Source organism: Symphalangus syndactylus, chromosome 8, assembly GCF_028878055.3.
Source record: "Symphalangus syndactylus isolate Jambi chromosome 8, NHGRI_mSymSyn1-v2.1_pri, whole genome shotgun sequence".
Taxonomy (NCBI): Eukaryota; Metazoa; Chordata; class Mammalia; order Primates; family Hylobatidae; genus Symphalangus; species Symphalangus syndactylus.
Window position 1 is genome coordinate 43,712,227 of NC_072430.2, and position 19,001 is coordinate 43,731,227.

The following is a 19,001-nucleotide window of genomic DNA, read 5'->3' on the forward strand; positions in this document are numbered from 1 at the left end:
TAGGGCGGGCGAGGCTGAGGAAAAGACGGGGAAAGAAGAATTTTACTTGTAATTACTCAGAACACCACCGTCTCCGCTGCAATTGCACTGAACTCCAAGCCCATATCTGCCATTCCAAAGTCTGAAAAGTTCAGTTTTTTCGGTTCATTTGGTGGCAAACAACCCCTTCGACCAGTCCGGGGTCTGGTCACCGGACTACTCCGAGGGCCGTGGAACCTCGACCTCTCCTGCCGCCCGAGGGCAGGGACCGAGTGGCCCCGAGCACGCAGGGTGGGCGCCCTCGACGTGATGTTCCTGGGGAACGCGTCTGCCTTGAGCTAGGGCCGAATGCGGCGGCCCTAGGCGCAGAGGGCGGGAAGGCGGGTGGCCACCGACCGAGCCTCCCCCTGCACGGTCCCCAGCCGACTCCGGGACCGATGCAGTCTGCAGACGCCCGTCCCCGTGGCCCCCGCCCACGGCCCCCCTCTGCATCGGTCCAGCCCTGACCAGGCACCCCGCGTCCCCACCCCAGGAACGCGCCGCGCACCCCTGCGGCGGAGAAGCGCGGTTCCCACGGGAGGCCCGGGGTGGCCGCGCAGGTGCCAGCAGCCGCAGGGGCTCCCGGACGCTCCAGGCCCGCGGCACAGTGACACCTCCCGGGAGGGGCGCACGGTCTCCAGGTCCTAGCCTGTACCACGCGCCGGGAGCCGCATCCGCCTGAAGGAAGGTCCGAGCGGGCGGAGGGTGCGCGCCGGGGCCGCCCCGCACCAGCTCCCCAGCTCCCTGCATTTCCTTTCCTCCCGGCCGGGCGCGCGCGGTGCCGAGCGATGACCCTGCGCCCACCTCGGGAGAGCGAGCCGGGGCGGGGTCTTCTCTGCGGCCCCCACTTTCTCCGACACCCCAGTCGCCGTGAGCCAGGCGAGCAAATTCCTGCAGAAGCCCCGGGGTGCGGCGTCCCCGCCGCTGGGCGCCCGCGGGCTTCCAGTCCCTCCGCCTCCCTACCTGTCTTCGCGGGCGCCAGGAGGCTGCAGCCAGGGCCGCTGCGTCGGTGCCCGCCCAGGCCCAAGCCCGCGAGGTCGGCCGGGCCTCAAGGAACGCCCGCAGGGGTGGGACTTTCTCTCTCCGCCGCTGCCTGGCCTCACCCTCCACCCCGCCCAGTTTCACTTACCCATCTCCAATCCCCGTGGGAGGACAGAGCCCTTCGGAGAGGCCCTCGTGGTGACCGGTGTTGCCCCGGGCCTCCACCCGCTTGGGTCTGTGCCAAGGCTTGGCTCATTCTCCACTCTGGACACCCCGTCTGTCCTCTCTTGGGTCAGCGCCAGTCACCTCTCCAATCCCATTTCCCCTTGCCCAAGCCTTCTAGCTTTGCCCTATCCGCTCCTCTTTATGCCTATACAACACACGTGTGTCCAGCCACCTCATTCTCCTCCACCCCTGGATCCTATTCTTCAGCCACAACTGAGTTTCCGCACACGCTGCTGTTACCCATCTCCCAGCACCTTTTCTCACTCAGAATGCGCTCTCCCAATCTCCTCTACCTCTCAAACCCGTAGTCAGCCCTCAAAACCATGGTCAAATGTAACTTTCCTTCCTTTCTTCTTTCTTTCCCTCTCTCCCTTCCTTCCTCTTTTCTTTCTACTTTCCTCCCTCCCTTTCTTCCTCTTTCTTTTCTTTCTACTTTCCTCCCTCCCTTTCTTTCTTTTTTTTTTAGACGGAGTTTCACTCTTGTTGCCCAGGGTGGAGAGCAATGGCTAGATCTTGGCTCACTGCGACCTCCGCCTCCTGGGTTCAAGCAATTCTCCAGCCTCAGCCTCCCGAGTAGCTGGATTACAGGCGTCTGCCCGATGCCTAGCTAATTTTTGTATTTTTAGTAGAGACAGGTTTTCACCTTGTTGGCCAGACTGGTCTCCAACTCCTGACTTCAGGTGATCCACCCACCTCAGCCTCCCAAAGTGCTGGGATTACAGACGTGAGCCACTGCGCCCAGCCTTCTTCTTTTTTTAAATAGAAACAAGGTCTTGCGCAACCTGGTCTCGAACTCCTGAGCTCAAGCAATCTTCCCACCGTGGCCTTCCAAAGTGCCACCGTGCCCAGCATGTCACCTGCTTTTGAAGCTGTCTCCACACCACTCCAGGCCGAGGGGTGCATGTCCTGCTCCCTCGGTTTCTGTCCCTGTTGCTGTGATTTGCTCAGCTGTGAGTCCCGGGGGCAGGGCCTACAATGCAGCCCCACCACCTGTGCCAGGGCACTAATTAGCATCAAGGCAGGGGCTCAACACATGTGATCAACTTAATTTGTTTTCCTGCTTGTCCTTTTTCACAACCAAGACACTCTTTGCCTGCCATTCCTTTTTTGAAACTGGAATTCACTCATCTTTAGAAACTGGTCCTGGACACGAGAGAGGTTGGGGGGAAGTTGGGGAGAGGTTGGGGGGGCGGTGGTGGTGAAGGCTGGTCCCCTTCCCCCACGCTCTTCTGCCTTCAGCCCCTTGCTGGCCCTGCCACTTCTCCCTTGGCCTCATTTGGGCAAAGAGAAGTCACCAGCGGGAAGCTCAGCCCCGCTTCAGCCCCCTGGCTCCTGCAGCTGCCTGTTTGGACAAAATGCTTATTAAAACATGGCCAGTTTAAATCAGTTTAAATCAGGCGCATTTCTTACCTATCAATGAAGACAAGAGGAGCAGCAGCTGTAGCGGGGCCCCTGGGGAGTTGTGTGAATTCTTAAGCAAAGATAAAGCTTGGCAAAGAAAGGGGAGTGGAATCATGCAGGCTCTCTAAAAAGGAAAAGCGCTTCTTCCATTCAACAAGCCCCACTCCCTGCCCCCACCAGCTGGGACTTTTCTGAGCTTGGTCAAAGGTCCTCTGTTAAGTGGGAGGAAAATGCTTCTCTTGCTGCAGGGTGGGGGAAGCTGAGGCCCAAGGAGCTCACTTTCCTGCTGTGTCCCTGCTTTTCCTATGATCCTTTCTTCTCAGACACCCAGGGCTGTGATTTCTTATGCCTCACCCCAGCTGCAAAGAGGACTCTGAGGTTGGGAGGCAGAACCCACACTCGGTCGTAAGGGGCTGTCTTAGAACCACCAGCCAGGCCCTACCAATTACTGGCTTGGGCAGGAATTTCTCTTTAAGCCTCATTTCTCCTCTGCCTACCTCACAGAGATGTGGTGAACAGAATTGATGCATTAAAATAGGGTGGTTTAGAAAGAAGATTCCAGGAGAAAGTGTAAGACCTTCCTTCCCATTGTCAAGTCCCCTCTGTGCTGGTCCTATGCCACTCACTGGCTGCACCTGAGACGCCCTCGCATTGGGGGTTTGGGGTAGCCTGAGGCGGAGGCGGACCTGGACTGGAAGGCTGCTCTGCTTCTCACTGTGTGTGTACTTGGGCAGGTTGGGTCACCTCCTTAAGCCACAACTTGCTTACTTGAGACTCATACAGCAGGTGGTAGAGTAGGGAAGTAACTGGTTTCCATAAAATTCCTACTAGATGCAGAATAAAAGTTCTGATCTGGGCGCAGTGGCTCATGCCTGGAGTCCCAACACTTTGAGAGGCTGAGGAGGGAGGATTGCTAAAGTCCAGGAGTTCAAAACTAGCCAGGGCAACACAGTGAGACCCCCCATCTCTACATTTTTTTTTTAATTAGCCAGGTATGGTGGCAGTTGTCTGCAGTCCAAGATAGAGGTCCCCAATCCCCAGGCCACCTGTCCTGTCCATGGCCTGTTAGGAACAGGCACACAGCAGGAGGTGAGCAAGCATTACTGCCTGAGCTCCGCCTCCTGTCAGGTCAGTGGCAGCATTAGATTCCCACAGGACCATGAACTCTATTGTGAACTACTCATGCAAGGGATCTAGGTTGTACCCTCCTTAGGAGACTCTAATGCCTGATGATCTGAACAGGATCAGCCTTTAGACTGGAACAGTTTCCTCCCGAAACCATCCCACCCCGCCCCCAGATCTGAAAAAATTCTCTTCCATAAAACTGGTCCCTGGTGCCAAAAAGGTTGGGGACCGCTGGCCAAGTTACTTGGAAGGCTGAGGCAGGAAGATCAATTGAGCCTGGGATATCGAGGCTGCAGTGAGCTGATTGCACCACTGCACTCCAGCCTGGGCAGCAGAGCGAGACCCTGTCTCTAAAAAAATTTTTGTTAAATTTCTCTGTCCCATGCTCCTACCATGTGTATCCTCAATTTTCTACATTTTCATAATCTCCGCAGATTGCAGATCTAAGGATGAGGCTAAGAAAGAAGTGGCCAGATCTCTTTGTGTGGTTGGGTTGGGATGGAAGGCTGGAGAGAAGAGAGAGGGCAAAATGCCAAGAGCCTCCGGGCTCCCAGGATTCACCTCCTCCAGGAAGCCTTCCTGTACATCTGCCTCTGCACTCCCATTGGTGCCGGGCTTTTCCCTAGTACTTTCAAACTACTGCAGTGATGTAGTTGTTTCTCTTTCTTTCTCATAATTGTGAACATTGCAAGGGCAGAGATCCATTTTCATGTTATACTCTGGATCAGAGGTTCGTGGTGGCCCTGAAGGTTTGCCTCAAGAGAGGGGCTTTGAGAAGTGTAGCGGGTGACCAGCCTCCAGCGGCTGCACTCAGCCCCACACCATGTTCTGAAGACTCCCCCTGCACCTCCTCCTCCCCGCAGGTTATCTTCACAGGCGCTCCCCTGTAGATCTCTCGCACACCTAGTCCCATCTCGGCCTCTGCTCTCAGAGGGCCTGAACCAGCCCCTCAGGGTTCTTGGGTGCACACCACAGGAAAGGACTGAGTCAGCTTAAACAGGAGAGTTGCTTAGAGGAGGGGCAATGGGAGATCGCAGATTGACAGGAGGGCTGAAGAATCAGGCATGCGCGTGGGCTGGATCCCCAACAATGTCCTAGTTGTGGTACAGGAGCAGTTCTGTTAGGATCTATGCTGCTCTTCCGCTGGACGCTGAACTCATGTCACCACCATTTTTAGGCAATGCTGACACATGCCATCCCTAGAAAAAACCTGAAGGGTCTTTGTAGACTCACCCCCCACAGGAACATGCCTGTACCCTGATGGCCAGGACCTGAGAAACAAGAATTGGCAGTGTCCCCAGGTGGAAGTTCAGATGGCAGCTGCCCCAGAAAACACGTGTCCACCAGGACAGGGTATTTGTTGAACTCCCATTGAACTGAATTTAGAGGATGCTGCTTCCCTCTTCCTTCATTTGGAGGTTGTTCATCCAAATATCTGAGTGCCTATGCTGTGCTAGAAGCTGGGAGAGACCCGCCCAGTGGTGGTAACTGTTTAAGCTTCAGCTCGCTGCAGGAGGCAGCACTGCTGTGCAGGTGGATTCTTTCTCACGGTGTTTGGTGAAGATGCTCCCACCGTGGCTGTTTTCAGGCTACCAAGGTGATGTCACCAGACGTGGAGTTGGGAAGAGATGCAGTCAGCTCCCCCAGGCGTGGGCTCCAGCTCACTAGGTCTGCTGGGGGAGTTTACACTCTAGTGGGGACTTGCATTCCAGTGCTGCGTGTGTCAGTTTAGACTAAACTGAATTTTACGATCAGAGTATAAAAACATTTTTACTATAAAAGTCATAGAACCGATGCCACAGCCCACTAGGAATCCAAAAGGAAAAAAGACACTCCACATCTGAGGCTGTCTGCATTTATTTCTCTAACTTCTCCCCGCCCCCCAGTACGTATATTCATCTCCCTTAATACAGTCATTCAGACGCTGGGAACGGCGGGAAGGTGAGGGTCAAAACTCCACTCCGTGCTGTGCTTCCAGATGCCACCTCAACCCTCCTTCCCCCGTCGCGTTGCCGTGTCCAAGTCAGCTCTTTGAAGTACCACGCAAGACCACTGGAGTGGGAATTCAGGGCTCAGTGTGTCTGACAAGTGGCTGTCAGGAGATAAGCCCCCTGGCCTTTGGAGGGGAGTTTTACCCTTAAAGCTGAGACAGAAATATATAAGAGCTCCTCCCACCCTTCCCGCAGACAAGAAGGCCATCCAGAGTGAAAGAACAGGAATTCCTGGGATGTCCCCTCAGTGACACCAGGCCCATGCTGACTTGGATCCAGGAAAGGGCACCGGGATGTGGGAGAGGCTGTGTGGAGGCAGGACAATGCCTGGGGAAGGAGAGCAGAGACAGTGGGAAAGGAAGGGGCTTTCCAGTGCTGATTCTGACTAGCTCCCAGCCAGCAGCTCCAGCCGGCAGAGATCTCGTCCCCTCTGCCCACAGGGGAACACAAACTCCGACCACAGGGACCCCAACCACGGCCTCCTTTGGAGAAGCTGGTTGAGACATTAAGGGAGCTGCTGTGAGGAACCCACCCTCACTTCCCAAAGGGGAGAGCAGCTCCTGGCCCAGACCCCACAAAGGTCGGTGTAAGGCGTGGAGCCAGCTCAAGAGCACAGGCCTGGAGGGTGTCTCTGGGCCTTGAAGCTCCAGGTGGGCACCCCAGCCTCCCAGGCAAGCCTGGTATCCTCTGGCCGCCTGGTGGCCCCTCGGATGGTTGCAGAGGGCAGCAAGTCCCTATTCTCTTGTGATGAATCCAGTGAGCCAGGCTCCGAGGTCCCTGGTGCTATCCCTGGGGGGCTGTCACGGAGAGGGGCCCTGGATTGGTAGCCCCAGAGGCCAGCAGTCAAGGCCGTTTAGATCCTTTCCTCTTGGTCTCACCCTCCACCATGCTCCTGGGACACTTCTCATCTACCCTGTGGCTTCAGCCTCTGTACCTGAATGGTTCTCAGCCCAGACACTGAGAGACAGCCTGTGTCTCGGTCCAAAGACCTGGAAACACAGCCCAGAAGTCAGTGGGCCAGCGCCTCACAATCCTAAAACAAGACTTCCCCGAAGCTGAAGGGAGGGGAAATAACTTTTCTTTTCTTTTTTATTTATTTTTTTATTTTTATTTTTTGCAGTGCTTCTCTAGCTCTCATTTCTGTGGAGACCTGTTATCCTGGACCCCTGCTTTATAGTATAATGCCACGGAAAGATGTACAGACACAAAACTGGGTCTAAGCTCTTTATTTTTACAGCTTTCATATCACTGTAATTCTATATATCTAGGTCTCAATCCCTTATCAGAAATTCGTGAGGCCAAACGTGTTTCAGAATTGAGAATTTTCCAGGTTTTAGAAGTTACTAAACTACATATTATATAATACTCCCAGCAGGTTGGAAGCCCTCTTTTCACGATCTTGCCTCACTGCAACCTCCACGTCCCAGGTTCAAGCGATTCTCCTGCCTCAGCCTCCCCAGTAGCTGGGATTACAATCACACGCCACCACACTCAGCTAATTTTTGTATTTTTAGTAGAGACGGGGTTTCACCATGTTGGCCAGGCTGGTCAACTCCTGACCTCAGGTGATCTGCCCACCTTGGCCTCCCAAAGTCCTGGGATTATAGGCGTGAGCCACCGTGCCTGGCCAGAAGCCCTCTTTTTATTTATTTATTTATTTTTTATTTATTTATTTTTTGAGACAGAGTCTCGCTCTGTCGCCCAGGCTGGAGTGCAGTGGCGCAATCTCGGCTCACTGCAAGCTCCGCCTCCCGGGTTCACGCCATTCTCCTGCCTCAGCCTCTCTGAGTAGCTGGGACTACAGGCGCCCGCCACCACGCCCGGCTAATTTTTTTGTATTTTTAGTAGAGACGGGGTTTCACCGTGGTCTCGATCTCCTGACCTCGTGATCCGTATTTATTTATTTTTTGAGACGGAGTTTTGCTCTGTTGTCCAGTCTGGAGTGCAATGGTGCGATCTTGGCTCACTGCAAGCTCCACCTCCTGGGTTCAAGCGATTCTCCTGCCTCAGCCTCCCGAGTAGCTGGGACTACAGGCGCATGCCACCACGCCTGGCTAATTATTTTGTATTTTTAGTAGAGACGGGATTTCACCATGTTAGCCAGGATGGTCTCAATCTCCTGCTCTTGTGATCTGCCTGCCTTAGCCTCCCAAAGTGCTGGGATTATAGGCGTGAGCCACCGCACCCGGCCAGAAGCCCTTTTTAATCAAAACAAATCAACGAGCAAAACCACCACACATACACACTCATAGCTCTGCTGCAAAACATACAAATGTCCTCCTAAAGGGCATAAAGTTCAGTCAGGTATTATGGACAAATTTATAAGAAACCTTTCAGTTTTCAGAGCTTTGTAAATTTTGCCCATTAAACGCAATATAACACAGAGCAGATGGGATTCAGATGAGCAGCATTTGTGTGATGTGGTGGGGGGGGTGGCCTACTGGAATCACGTCCTGGTGGTGCCGTGAATGTGGTCCAAGCTTGGGGGCAGGGAGTAGGGAGGCACGAAGCCTGGGCAGTCTTGGGTCTGCCACTCCTGGCCATAACATCTCAGGCAAGCCAACCTTCCTGCATGGCAGTTTTCTCATTTTTAAAAGACAATAGATTGATGTAAATAAAAACAAATACTAAAATTGAAAATTCCCAGCAGTCCACCACCCCAAACTCTGAGAACAAAGTGAGGTAGCAGAAAGCTGGAGGTGGCATCCTCTCCGAAGGGGAGCGGCACACACCCGTGTCAACCGGGGCCTCCAGCGCAGGCCTCCAAGCAGCATTGGCACTGAAAGGCAGACTGTGACGGGCTGTCCTGCTCGGCCAGAGCTGGGAGCTGAGGCCTGGCTGGTCAGTGTCTCTCGCACCAGAGCTTGTGACCTTAGCATCACAGGAAGACACTGAATAAATAAGGCACAGCTTCTGGGAACATCAACTTTAAGGTTAGGAGTGTGTATGTTGGTGTCAAATATTTTTGGTGATGGTTTTTTTTTTTTTTTTTTTTTGAGACGGAGTCTCACTCTTGTCACCCAGGCTAGAATGCAGTGGCGCGATCTCGGCTCACTGCAACCTCCACCTCCCAGGTTCAAGCGATTCTCCTGCCTCAGCCTCCTGAGTAGCTGGGATTATAGGTGCCTGCCACCATGCCCAGCTAATTTTTGTACTTTTAGTAGATACGGGGTTTTGCCATGTTGGCCAGGCTGGTCTCGAACTCCTGACCTCAGGTGATCTGCCCACCTCAGCTTCCCAAAGTGCTGGGATTACAGGTGTGAGCCACCGTGCCCAGCCATTTGTTTTTTTAACATTAAAACACGTCTACAACAACATGCATGAACCTCAAGGACTTCACGCTAAGTGAAATAAGCCAGTCACAGAAGAATGAATAGTGGGTCATTCCACTCCTGTGAGGTTCCTGGAGTAGTCAAATTCACAGACACAGAGCTGGAATGGGGGTGCTGGAGGCTGGGGCGGGGAGCAGGGAGTTGTTTTGTGGTGAGGAAGGAGCTCTGGAGATGGGCGTGTGATAGCTACACATCACTGCAAAGGTACTTAATGTTACCAAATGCACACTCAAAAATGGTTATGATGGTACATTTTATGTTGCATTTTACCCAGTAAGACAACAAAAAGCATACATTATGAAACAAAACTTTTTGTTTTGGTAAAACTCCAGAGAACTCTCCACCTGAGGCTGCCACCTTGGACTGTGTCCACATCCCTCAGTGTCTCTGTCCTCTGTTGCTTGAGCAGCTTTAGTGAGAAAGTTGAGAGAGGTTGTGAGACTGCGCTACCAAGGCCCACTCAGACGAAGATTCGGTTCGACAGAAATGGGGTCCAGTGCCCCCGTCCTTGACAGTGCTGGGGGCGCAGCCTCTCCCACTTACCTTCGGGCAGTGACTCTGGGAGCGCTCCTCCTCCTTCTCTGTAAAATGGGGCTAACAGGCCCTACCCATAGGGTGGGGTGAGGACAGGAGACAATGCCTGTGATGGGCTTGGCATAGTGTCTGTGGCATATTAAGGGACATGCTCAAGGGATATTGGTTTTATGAAGCAGTACCTTCCTCTGGGGCTTTTCTTGGTTAAATGCAGGGTATGTATTAACGACCGCCCTATCCTTTATTCCCCCTGCCTCCAATGTGGTGACAATGACCCAGGACAAACCCATACATCTCGGCCGGGCGCGGTGGCTCAAGCCTGTAATCCCAGCACTTTGGGAGGCCGAGGCGGGCGGATCACGAGGTCAGGAGATCGAGACCATCCTGGCTAACACGGTGAAACCCTGTCTCTACTAAAAATACAAAAAATTAGCCGGGCGTGTTGGCGGGCGCCTGTAGTCCCAGCTCCTCGGGAGGCTGAGGCAGGAGAATGGCCTGAACCTGGGAGGCGGAGCTTGCAGTGAGCCGAGATCGCGCCACTGCACTCCAGCCTGGGTGACACAGCAAGACTCCGTCTCAAAAAAAAAAACAAAACAAAAAAAAACCCATACATCTCTCCAGATGTCACAAACGTGACCTGGGGGAGGAATCCTGTTTGGATTCATCCTGACCACCATTTATAAATTCAGGTCTCCTGAAGGGATAAGGCTGGTTGACTTCGGCTCCGCACTCTCCAGCACAGCCTTGTAAACAGGGGCAAAAGCTGGTTAATGTTTGTTCTTACTCACAACACATGCCCTATTGACATCATTCTGCACGGAAATCCCCTCCCGCAGACCCCGCAGCCACCCCTACAGTCCTTCATTGACTCACCATTTATTGAGCAACTGCCAGGAGTTTCAGAAATGGGACAGCGCTCAAGCTCCCTGGAGGGTCAGGCAGTGGCAAGGTGGCCCCTCGGTCTGTATTTGCCATCCTTAGCTCCTGTCACTGGGCTTGGAGGCATAAGGGTGACCCAGGCATTTCCCTTTGCCGATCCGGGGAGCCAGAGTCTGCAGACAAGGGCGGGGCTCGCTCTGAAAACAACAGGGGCGAAGGAAGACTCGGGAATGCCAAACCACAGGGAAATGAATTAGGTCCCCAGCCCCTCCCAGCCTGGGGCAGAATCCTTGGGTAGAGCCGTCTGGCAAGGAAGGAGCTTGGAGTGAGAAAAATGCGCTGGAGATGGGCCCCGTCCAGGGAACAAGGAGCGGAGGGAGGGGCTGCGGGAACATCTGGGTTGGCCAAGTTCCCAGTGGGAAGATGGGGCCAGATTTGTCTTCAGCATTTGGGCGGGCCAGGGGGCCCTCCTTGGAGTGGCGAGGCCTCACCCTCTTTCCCACCGCCATGGAGCACTGCCAGGAAGAGAGAGGGTAAAGGAGCCCATCAGTTGACTGGCAGAGCAGCAAAGCCCCAGGCGGGGTCTTGGTGGCACTCCAACCCTGTCTGAGACTTGGAATGGGCCTCCCTTCACAGGAATGTTTACCAAAGTATGTTTTGACTTAAAAACAAAAATCAATTATGCAATAATTACCAAATGCTTGGAGCATCTTGGCGAACCGTGTTATTACGTATCTTTAATGACAAAAGCTGCATAATCACTTGTAACATGTCTATGCCTTTCTCCATAGTGCAAGAGGGGAAAGAGGGAATTCTGGTCCTTGACAATTGAGAAAACAGAGTCCCCAAAGATGACCTGCCATGTGTGGACAGGCAGAGGAGCCAGGTCCCTGTCTCCTCCCTCAAGTGGGCTGCTCTGGCTCCATCACCATGGGCCCGTTGGACACAATGGGGCGCCCTGGCTCAGTGGGCAGCACCCTACATCGCCAGTGCAAATGGCCCGTGCCGTCAACAGCACATTAACCCGGGCAGGCTGGCTTCACTTTCAGGTCTGACAGAGGCCGAAGGGCCTAAAATATCCTGGAATTAATTTCTGGATGCCCACAGAAGTAACCTGAGAGCCAGAGAAGCCACATTTACAAAACGTGAAACACTGGCCGGGCACGGTGGCTCACGCCTGTAATCCCAGCACTTTGGGAAGCCGAGGCGGGCAGATCACCTGACGTCAGGAGTTCGAGTCCAGCCTGGCCAACATGGCGAAACCTCGTGTCTACTACAAAAATTAGCTGGGTGTGGTGGTGGGTGCCCGTAATCTCAGCTACTCGGGAGGCTGAGGCAGGAGAATCACCTGAGCCCAGGAGGCAGAGGTTGCAGTGAGCCGAGTTCGCGCCACTGCACTCCAGCCTGGACGACAGAGCGAGACTCCATCTCAAAAAAAAAAAAAAAACCACGTAAAAATAAAAATAAACAAACACACAAACTGTGAAGCACTGGCTCAGCTCTCCCAGCCCCAGCCTAGGGGGCAGATATGAAATAAACCAAAGTGAAGGCAGATACTCTTGCAACCGAGCGTGGCCTCCAACGCCCTCACCGTGTCCTCAGACTGTGCTTGGGCCTGTGCAGTTTCCCCAAGATAGAAAGCCCCTCCCCTTCTGCTGGGATGTTCCGGTCCTCAAGCCTGGTGACATTTTAAACTGGAACTGGGTGATTATAGAGAAGATCCCTGAACTGGGAGCAAGGGGGACAGGAAAGCTGGGCTAGGAGACACCAAAACGAGGCCTCCCGAGCAGATGTCCCCTGAGGGAGGAGGAGGAGGCATGGAAGCCATTTTCGACATTTCAGAAAATCTGAAGAACTCATACATTCACGTATGAATTTATAAACTATAAATTATAAATTTATAAATCATACATCTAGCCCACATAAGTTAAAACTCAGTTATCTCACTAAACAAGTTTAATACTATTTTATTATATATGTGGGTAAATCTGATTAGTAAACAGAAAAACCAGTTATTACAAGTCATAGGACAACATTTTTGAAAACCTGAATGCAAGATAAAGTTCCAAATTTCTCTCCTCGGTTTCTCATCAAGCATTTGAAAGACCACTATGTCTCCACCCCTGTATGGAGACGCACTAGCCCTGAAAGCACTCTCTTAAATTCAGGTATTTGAATGTAGTATCATGTTTAGCTCCAAGTCTTGTTTCCCCTTTACATCGTATGTGTACCTCTATCCTTGAGTTTAGTCTACTACTGAGAAAACAAATCACAATCAGACTTTCACCTACAGGTCCACCTTGAGGTATGCTATACTCCATAAGGATAAGAAAATCCTTTCCTCTTATGCACGAGAAATGGGCCTTGGGTTATGTATAGTCTATATCAAATCCTACGCAATTAAAAAAAAAAAGCAGGCCAGGCACGGTGGCTCATGCCTGTAATCCCAGCACTTTGGGAGGCCGAGGCGGGCAGATCACCTGAGGTCAGGAGTTCGAGACCAGTCTGGCCAACATGGTGAAATCCCATCTCTACTAAAAATATGAAAAAAAAAATTAGCCGGGCGCGGTGGCTCACGCTTGTAATCCCAGCACTTTGGGAGGCCGAGGCGGGCGGATCACAAGGTCAGGAGATCGAGACCACGGTGAAATCCCGTCTCTACTAAAAATCCAAAAAAAAAAAAAAAAATTAGCCGGGCGTGGTGGCGGGTGCCTGTAGTCCCAGCTACTCGGAGAGGCTGAGGCAGGAGAATGGCGTGAACCCGGGAGGCGGAGCTTGCAGTGAGCCGAGATTGCGCCACTGCACTCCAGCCTGGGCGACAGAGCAAGACTCCATCTCAAAAAAAAAAAAAAAAAAAAAAAAAGAAAAAAAAATTAGCAGGGCGTGGTGGCATGTGCCTGTAATCCCAGCTACCTAGAAGGCTGAGGTGGGAGAATCGCTGGAACCCAGGAGGCAGAGGCTGCAGTGAGCCGAGATCGCAGCACTCCAGCCTGGGCGACAGAGCAAGACTCCATCTCAAAAAACAAACAAACAAAAAAGTAGAAGAAACAGAGGCAGCAAGAGCATGTCTCCTTTTCTGCCAACAATTAGGACTTGAACAAATCTGGTTCCGGAGGCTTTTCCCGTCTCTCCCTTTGAAGGGCGTGGCATACCAGGCACAGGACAGTCCATGCAAGCAAATCAACCTTCTCCAAGCATGGGACACTCCGCATGTTCAAAGACCCCTGCGGTAGATTAGGTCATCATCCTCTAGGTCACTACAAGCCATGTGATGAAGGAGATATAGTCTAAGTGAGTATGAAAACAGATTTGGTTAGCTAATTGGATTTTCCTCTGAATAAATCATCACCTTTATTCAAAAACCAATTATCCATAGGTGTCTCCCAGATACTTCTGTCTTCCTGATTTTTGCTACAGTATATGTCCTCTGCCTTCTTGGCCAATTCAGGCTTTACCCCCTTTCTAAACTCAGTTCAAAACTTTATTTCTGGCCGGGTACAGTGGCTCACTCCTATAATCCCAGCACTTCGGGAGGCTTGAGCTGAGAGGATCACTTGAGCCCAAGAGTTCAAAACCAGCCTAGACAACAAAGCAAGACCCAGTCTCTATACAAAATAAAAAATAACTAGCCAGGCATGGTGGTGTACACCTGTAGTTCCAGCTACTCAGGAGGCTGAGGTGGGGAGATCCTTTGAACCCAGGAGTTCAACAATGCAGTGAGCCATGATTATGCTACTACACTCCAGCCTGGGCAACAGAGCCAGACCTTGTCTCCAAAACAACAACAAAAAACCTTCTGAGAAATTTCTGATTTTAAACCCCTGCTTTTGTGGATCTCTCCTTTACTCTGCTTTCTCATTCAACTGACGAGTCAACATTGCACTCGTACTCAAGTATGCTGTCATTTCACTTTTAACCAGATCCTAAGCTACTCTCCACACCGCACACAGAAGGGTCCCCAGGAAGAAGGTGTGGCATGGGCTGATGGAAAGCTACGGAACTTACCTACAGACACAGGAAACCCAGCCTCACTACCCTTGCTTCTCAACCCTGCTCAAAGTCCCTCCTCATTCTCATCAAGAACACCATTGTCCCATCCTGGTTAACACAGTGAAGCCCCATCTCTACTAAAAATACAAAAAAATTAGCCGGGCCTGGTGGCAGGTGCCTGTAGTCCCAGCTACTCGGAGAGGCTGAGGCAGGAGAATGGCGTGAACCCAGGAGGCGGAGCTTACAGTGAGCCGAGATCGCGCCACTGCACTCCAGCCTGGGCGACAGAGCGAGACTCCGTCTCAAAAAAAAAAAAAAAAAAAAAAAAGAACACCATTGTCAGGACCCCTAAAAATCAGAAACCTCTCCCAAGTCCTGATGCCTTTGTAGGAGACTCCACAGACACTGCCTAAAAGAGCCATGAAAACAAATGATGCCTCCAATTCTCAAAGGAGGGAATAAACTCCCTGCTTCCTGATGCCCTTAGCAGATGTAGCCGAGAACACATCAATGTCTTATCTACCCGCTTCTGAAGACCATGGCCAACTTGGTTTTCCTGCCATAAATGTATTTCTAATCAATCATTTCTAACATTGTATGTTATTTACTGTTTAGAAACAAAAGGTTTTATCAAGTTTGGGGAATGGAGTGAGAGGACATTCTATGCTCTACCAGGTCAATAAAAGTAATGTTGCCTTTTCCCATTAGTGTGACCTACATAATTTCTTTAAAAAATAATCCTCCAGCACATATCTGCACTGTACAACATACGTCTTATAAGTTTAGTTTGTTCTGACATATTTATATTAATGTGAAAATTATTGAAAAAATATCTTTCAGAATGTATTAAGGATAGCTGCTTTGAAGCTTTTATAAACAGATTTAATATTACACTCTTCAGAGGTGTGGTGTGCTATAATCCATACCACTTTCTTATGAGTTAAGAATAGAAACAATGCATTTGTTTCTAAACTTTTTTTTTGTTTTTGAGACACAGTCTCCCTCTGTCGCCCAGGCTGGAGTGCAGTGGTGAGATCTCGGCTCACTGCAACCTCTGCCTCCTGGGTTCAAGCAATTCTCGTGCCTCAGCCTCCCGAGTAGCTGGGACTACAGGCGCCCGCCACCATGCCCGGCTAATTTTTGTATTCTAAACTATTTCTTGATAAGTGCTACACAGTTCTGCAAGTTACAGTTATACATTATGATACTTTCATGTAAAAAAAACTAGCACAGCTGGATTCATGCAGTCTTTATTAATCTGACAAATACAGAAAATCTGCAATCAGCTATCAAAATTATATCTTACCAAGAATTTGAAAGGTATTTATAAAAAAGGTGTATTCACAGTCTGTCTGAATTAAGTACAAAGCAGTGTCCACAGAAGCAGAAGGCAGACAACATGTGAGAGTAAATGATCCTGCTGAAACTCTCATCCCAGCACCTCCAAGGACACCAAACACAAGACAGTCCTGTACTTGCTACTATATGCAGCTGATTTTGAAACTGCCTAGTCTCAACAATTACGTATTTCAAAAGGAAAATTGCTTTCTGGGAAATCGTCCCTGCTACACAGACACACAGACCAACTGGCAATGCTGCCACCACATGTCAGGGCTCAGGGTGGACCCAGCATCCACTAAGAGGCGCTGTGCTGCCCAAGGCTGTGGGAGACAGTTTTGATGTTCAAGAAAGGGGTTCATTTCAGCACCAGGGTGCTTTTTTATATGCAAATCTGAGGTGTTTCCCGTTAGAGTGGAGGACTATGCAGATGATCACATGCAGATGTCTCTGAGCTGTGTGCCCGATGACAGCCTTGTTGGTACACTCTGGCCAGCCATTTCACAAAGCACTATGAAGAGCTGAAACCTCTGTTTTTAATCGCCTGTGTTGTGGGAATTTAAAGAGGTGAGAAGATCACAAGGATCACTTCTAGGCTCAAACTTATAATGATTCTATGATAGTTTCCAGCCCAAGGGCAAAACCAAATGTCCAATTTTCAACTCTCTTTCCAAATTCAATGTTCAGAATACCCTTGGAGGTGAGGAGAAGGGCAGGTCAAACTGTTCCTTATGTCTAACAGCAAATTTAGAGAAGAAGGAGTACTTTACTGAATGGATTGGTTTCTGAATCAAGTCACTTTTATAACACCAATGTATAAGCCCTCAGTAATGGTAACTGTTAAAAGTGGTTATTTGACAAATACCCAATATTTTAGAGAAGTTAAAGAAAGATGGCATATACCAGAAAACAAGAGATTATAACTACATTCTGAGAATTTATCTTATTCATCTTTGCATCCTCAGACTCCAGAACCTACGGGAACACAGAAAACACTGAACAAATCTTTTCATAGTGGTTTCTGAGCTCTTTTTCTTCCAGGGTTAGATCACAAATGATCAAATATACAAAGCCTTGGGGATTGGAATCAAAGGCTTCCTGTAGTCATCTAACCCTGGGAGACCTTATTTGGTAGTTAAACTTATATTTCACATTCTACAAATTATATTAGGAATACATACACTGTCTGAGGCCAAGTAAATAACAAGTAATAAACATCATCTGTTTGGGCGTCTATCGCAAAAGGAGGGTTTTTAAAAGCAGAGAGACTACAGAATGGGAATCCCGGAGTCTAAAAGTAAAAACACTGCCTCTTCAGTTGTTGCTTCTGTAGTAAAATCAACAAATTGCTTACTTATGACTGTTTTCTTCCAAGTTGCTTAGAAAGCTTCTATTTTTTTGATTGAGAAATTTAGTCATTTGGAGTCAGAGCTGTGATTCTAGGAACACACACTAACCTATTGAGAATCAAAAACAGGAAGGTGAGCCTTTCCTCTCTGAAAAAAAATCTGCAAATCTTCCAAATATGATTGGTATTCCCATAGGCATGTAATGACATTCTGTCCATAAATACCCTTTATTCTGTAGCCCAGTCAGACTCAGACTCTTAGTGGCTACTTTCCTTCCTTCCTGTCTTCCTTCTTCTTATTAGGCAGATTGGCTTGGCTGGTCATACTCTATTGCTGGTTTTGCCCGACTCTATAACCACCACCTGTCCCGTGTGAGTGAAGGCACATCCTTATGGAAATTGCTACTGTTCTTTCCAGTGACAATCTATTTTTCATGGTGGAAGATTAGCATTTGGATGTTTTAGGAATGATTGAACTAATTCTAAAAAGAATGTTTGAGGGAAAAGTTCTCTGCCTGAGATGAATGATTTAAAGAAATAAGATGGGCTGTAGTCTCAGCTACTCAGAAGGCTGAGGTGGATTACTTGAGCCCAGGAGTTCAAGTCTAGCCTGGGCAACACAGCAAAATCCTGTCCTTTAAAAAAAAAAAAAGGTAAGATAGGTTCTCTGTACACTGTCTTATAATGTGGCTGAGATGTGGCTCAAACTTGGAGAAAGAGACAGAATAATTGCCATCTTTCTACACAGGACAATCAGTAATACACAGGATGGATTTAAATACACACACCCCACATACCCTCTTCAGAGAAGAAATATATCATGAAAGGTGCAACACATTTGGGATCCTTACACAAATAAACTACTCTAGATTAGGGATCCCGCAAGAATGCTTCCAATCACAAATTGCTGTTCAGGTGGCTTTGCTGTAGCTGTGCTTTCTCAATGATAATACCCATGCTGGCACATGTCTGAGAGAAGGAATGAATCTTGGAAGAAGGGGATTTCATGGAAAAAAATGAATTGAGATGATAGAACCTACTACTTTAAATCCCCCTTTCTTTGCATAGCTCTTATTTTTCCTGTCTTTGACTGCCTAATACAAGCCAATTTTAATTTAAACTCAGATCAGTATTCGCACACTACTCTTGAAGTTAAGTTCTTATAAGAAATATTCTGGGACAGAAAACAAATATTCTAAATGCCAAAGACAGCCCCAAACCAGGTCATATCATATCATAGACTGGGAGAGAAAACAGCAGGCAAAAGTGGAAAAAGCTGGCCCCTCCGCAGCCACAGGAGGAAACTAAGTTTCTCATAAACGCTTACGGTCTGATCAGCATAGCTAAGGGCTCTCTGTGGTAAAGAAGGTTTCGCCCCACAAGGCTTTGTCCAGAGGTGCCCTGGGCCCACAGGCTGATGGCTGTTTGTGTGTTTTGCCTGACTGAGCTGCCCAGAGCCTGAACTCCACGGTAACTGCAGCAGGCACCTCCACTGCCCAGTTCACACAAAGGTACATTGAGAGGAAAGGTAACGCGGGCAGAGACCACAAAGCACCCATTGTGGAGCTGACGGGAATAACCTGAAACTCCTCCTTGATATCATTAGCTCACTGTATCCCCTTCGCTGCTGGAGGCCCCTTCTCTTTCCCCTTGGCAGTTGGCTCTCCTTCTGCCACCAGGTTCTCCCACAGCTCACCAAGTTAAATATGGCTTTCCCCAAACTCTTGCTTTCTGTTGATACAACCAGTTCATAATTCATCAACCACCAGCTTTTGGCTATTTGTTCAAATTCTGACCTACTGTGTAGCAAAAACAAAAACAAAAAACCAGGACAGAAAG

At 49.8% G+C, this 19,001-nt stretch overlaps 1 protein-coding gene across 3 annotated transcripts in view; it reads right to left on the reverse strand.

Moving 5' to 3' along the window:
• The window catches only part of PAPLN (papilin, proteoglycan like sulfated glycoprotein), a 36,881-nt gene extending 35,815 nt beyond the window's left edge, over positions 1-1,066 (reverse strand). For 2 of the 3 annotated variants that reach the window (XM_055288885.1, XM_055288884.1), the window contains exon 1: positions 982-1,066. The gene's annotated coding sequence lies outside the window, so the exon portion shown is untranslated. The remainder of the gene's footprint in view (positions 1-981) is intronic. The other variant, XM_063644176.1, reaches the window with a different exon arrangement.
• Positions 1,067-19,001: the final 17,935 nt, after the last annotated feature.